The sequence below is a fragment of the Camelus ferus genome, chromosome 1 (genome assembly GCF_009834535.1).
Source record: "Camelus ferus isolate YT-003-E chromosome 1, BCGSAC_Cfer_1.0, whole genome shotgun sequence".
Taxonomy (NCBI): domain Eukaryota; kingdom Metazoa; phylum Chordata; class Mammalia; order Artiodactyla; family Camelidae; genus Camelus; species Camelus ferus.
In genome coordinates, this window is record NC_045696.1 from 15,511,810 (window position 1) to 15,516,589 (window position 4,780).

Sequence of the window (4,780 nt, forward strand, 5' to 3'; positions counted from 1 at the left end):
TGTAGTAAATTATATTTGTTGGTTTTCTTGTCTGAAACCTCTGTTGCATTTCTGAGTTAAACCATGTGACCAAGAGGTATTTATTTATACATTGTTCAGTTAGATTCACTAGTATTTGGCTAAAAAGTATTGCACAAATGTCGTGACTAAGATGGCTTGAAATCTTCCTCTTCATTCACTCTTTTTTGGGGGCTTTTGATATCAAACTTATGCTATTGTCATACAATGAGCTGGAATGTTCTTTCTTTTTAAATAGTCTGGAATTATGGGTGTTAATATTGAAATGGCTGATTGACTCCCTAGAAAAAACTTCCATTTGAGATGATGTTCCTTCTTCCTGAAATACATAATTGAGTTTCTCCTTAGTGAGTGTCTATTACAATTCTCAGGTTTTCTTTATCTTAAAAGGTAATTATTTTGGTCCCATTCCTGTCATTTTTCTAGGATGCAATTCTTGACTGACACATTTTCTCTCAGTATGTATATTTGTATATTAAATATATCATTTCACTTTCTTCAAGCTTTCATTGTTAGTGTTGAGAAATCATCTCTCAGAATAATTGTCATTCCTCTAAATGTTACTATGTATAGTGCTTGCTGGGGTGTAAAAGTTTCTATTTATCTTTGGTCATCTGAACTTTTACTGCTATGTTGAGGTACAAATTTCTTATTTTTAAGTTTACTCCATGTTTCATTTTTATTGACCTGCTTTCTCTATTTTCCATCCTATGGACTCTGTTATAGTCTTGGAAATTTCTCCATTATCCCTCTCCAGGTCACCAATTTGCTCTTTATCTTTGTCTAATTTACTAATAAACCCATTTTATTCAGATTTTATGTTTGGTTATTTTTATAGACTCACTTTCAAACCATTATTTTATATTCTGTGTCTAATTCTAATATCTAATATTTTTGCAGGTTTCATTCTGGGTTTGTTTCTTTCCACTGGCTCTCACTCAACATGGCTTGCTGTTTTGTGTTTTGTTTTGTGTTTGTTTTACTGTGAGCTCATATTACTGTAGATACGATTTGAGCCATTAGCTGCAGTGGTTTTTATGAGAGAGGGCTCTTGTCCGGTCCTGCCAGGTCCCAACTTTACACTGAATCCTTGTATGTTGTCTACTTAGATCACCCAGGAAGAATGAATTCAAGCAGTAAAACTGAAATCAAATGGCTTGCAGTTATAAAGTCTGAAAAAAAAACTTTTTAGTCTCCTCCATACAATATTAAAATTCAAAACAGACACTTTTTCCTGTCCTTCCTTGAAAGGTGAATATACGGTGACTCTCTCTGAGGATCCTAACTTGTCTGGACCTGAGGTTTATCTGGGTTCCCCAGTTCCAAACAGTGTCTGAAAACAAACTCTATCCATACAGAAAATGTCCTCACTGGGAACTGATTTTTGAGTTGTTTCCCTCTGTTGATTCCTTGGCTTCTAATTCCTTCTAATTTCTTGTCTGTTCATAGATGCATTCATGAGGACTCCCTTATTTTTAATATTTCCTCCAGTTCTTTAGTTGTTTTCAGCAGGAGGGGTCTTAAGGCAATCTAGTGCATAGTACAGCCTGAAACAGAGGTAAAAGCGTACTCATTTTGAAACCCTTTTTATAAAGTGAAATACCAACTCTCAGTTATCAATCTTATATTAAAGAGTTCTTGTCTATGAAAATTAAATCATAACTTAACAATTGTTTTAAATTTTGAATCATGAAGGAAAACAGTTTAAAAAAATCTGCCTCCAAATAATTTCTTCATCATAAGAGAAATTCATTTAAAGAATTAATTAATACACTCATTTGAATCCCATCACAGGCAAGCATCATTTTTACATTAGTCTTTAGTAATTTTCAGTTCAATCTATCTGAAGGAAACATTTAGCTGTCTAGAATTTAAAAAAAAAACTTGCAGGTAGAGATAAGGCAGCCTTTACCCTAGAGAAATTTACACTCAAGTGGGAAAATTATATAAGTAACTAGACAATTGCTGCTGTTCGATAGCTATACAAGGTAACAAAGAGAACAATGGACATAGCAACACAAACAGAAGAAAGGTGCTTGTGATTATGTGGGGGAGGAACTGGCACCATCTGGCATTTTTTCACCCTGGAGTCGTCACAGGAGCAGAGTATTGAAAGTAAACAGTTTCTCAGGCACACAAGAAAGTAATGGATGTTCTGGGATTCGGGAAGGGAAAATAGAAAGGTACAGAGACAGAAAGCAGCATTGTGCCCGCAGGAAACAACAAATGGTTTGGTAGCAGGAGGACTGAAATGGCAAGAAGGGCTTGGGAGAGTTGAGACAGCACACATTGTCGTGGGCCATGGGAAAGGAGGTGGAATTCTCTCTCGAGATGACTCAGAAGCATTGTTTTAAGCAGCAAAGGGGCAAAACAAATTTGTACAAGAGGAATATCATTTTCACAATTGTTGGTTGTGGACTATTTTACCTCTTGATGATGTTTTTTTCCCTTGGTTTTTCGGGGGTGCATTTAAATTTTTTGTTGAACAGTGGCCATTATATGTTGAAAAAGAATAGTGTGGTAACTAGAATTTATTCCCAGAAAGGGGTATGTCTTCTTTTGACCAGTCCATTTAATGGGGGGTTGAGTCGAGCAAGTTGGTAGTCAAACTGGGTTAGCTTTTGTTACCTTCAGTGCACACTACGCTCTGCTTTGTACTCAGTGTGATGTCTGGGATGCCAAAGCATTTTCTCAGATCCCTGTTCTGTCTTTGGAGTTTGACAGTCTCAACATGCCTACACCATAGAGGGGTGTCTCTACCAAATTTCTTTGCCTCCCCAAGCAGTATTCTGCAATTGCTTGTTATTCACCATATGCACTCTGTTGGGTGTTTCTGTTGTCTTCATTATGCCTTTGTCTTAAGCAATCCCTGTTAGCCTGGGTTGTGGTGATGGTGTTGCTTTAGGGTTCTTATCCATCCCTTCCTTCCATGGCAGTACAACTCCGCCTCATATTTGTGTGGATTGTAGCTGGGAGAGTTTTCTCTCTCTCCTCTACTTGTAGCTGACTTCTACCTTGTATGAGTGCAGAATCTGAGTCCGAGGCAGAGTTCCACAGTCTGCACAGATAGCTCTCACATTTACTCTATCCTCACAGGCAATCTACCTTTGCTAGGGACCGGGGTAGGGTGCCTTATTTCTTTTCTTTCTCAAGGAAGATAGATTCTATTGAATTCCACATCCCTGAATTAGTAAATTGTTCTTCTTTCTCTTTGGTTTCAAATGAGATATAAGTCTAGGAGATGGTAGGGTTTTGTACCTGTGAGTCACTAAGGAGGAGGCTCCTAGCTTGTGAGTGAGTGCAAAGTCTTCTAGTGCTTGTGCTCCCAATATGTTGGTCAATGCTTGTCCTTTAAGAATTTATAAAAAATGTAACAGTCTTTTCTTTATTCACTTTTACGCTAGCTCTTTTCTCAGTGCTCTGTCAATAGCGAAGAAAAAATGTGTGTCATTCTCTCTTCCATTCTTAGTCCTTTGTGACTACAGCTCTTTGAACAGTTCAAGGAAAGTTATGATTTTATTAATTATCCACAATTTTATAAGAGTGTTACTCTCTTGCAGCTTTATACATTTTCAATAAGAGTCAAACTCCTAAGCAAAAGTTAAACACTCCTTTGAATTAATTTTGCCTGTTTTTCAGTATAAATTTAAAAATAATCTCTCTAGGTTCCCTTTGAGAAAATTTCTATTAATATTTCTATTGTGATTTTTCAAGGTATAAGTTGTGGGGAAATGTTATTTTTATGACCTGAGTCTTCCATGGACCAACAATAACATATGACATCATTTGATCAAATCATTTTGCATACCTCCAAAGTTCTTTTAACTTCATTATTTTTAAACAAAACTCAAATTTTTTTGGTCATGTCCTTTTCAGGATTTTAATATTCTTCTGGTTGCAAATGTGGCTTATTTTCCATTATATTTTTAAACTTGTTTTTTATATATGTATTATGATCATGCTGAATTATCTTATGCCATATAATAGTTTTTACTTGATTTTCTTAGTTTTAAGTAAAATAGCAAATTACTGACTGTGAAATATTTTATTTTATACTTCCAATTTTTTGTGATTTATTACTCATGCCAATTATTATTGGTTAGTACTTTCAGAAAAACATTAATTAATATTGCTGATAGTGGAATTTCTGCATTGTTACTTCTATTGTTTCCTCATTTTAAAAGATATTAATATTCGGACAGGAAAACTACATAATATTTTTAAAGTATCCATATTTCCTCTTTTATTAAGAGCCTTTATTATTAATGGATAATATAGTTTATTAAATGCTTTCTCGGCATCTGAATAATTTGGAACATATGGATTTTTCCTTTAGATTTATTAATAATGAATTATGTTAATAACTCAAAATAATGAATTGCCCTTGGGTTTTTGGGTTAAAACATACTTCTTTGTGATCTTATTCAAAAATGAAGTAAAATTGGTCTAAATACTATTTTCTTTGTGAAAACCATGTGAAGGTTAAGTATTAACTTTATGTTATCTTTGCAAAAAGAATTTAGTGCCCTTCTTCTAGTCCCATGGCTTTGGAAAACTTCAACATTGTTGGGATTAACTATTTTTTAAGCGTTTGGTGTTTTTTTGGTGGAGGTGGTTCTGTTTAATGACATTCTTCCATTTCTTTTGTGGTAACTAATGTTAGATTTTTCTGTTTCTTCTCCTGTCATTTTTGGTAAATTATGTTTTCTGTGATTTCACTCAGATTTTCAAATATTTTTACATAAACTTAAGAAAATATATA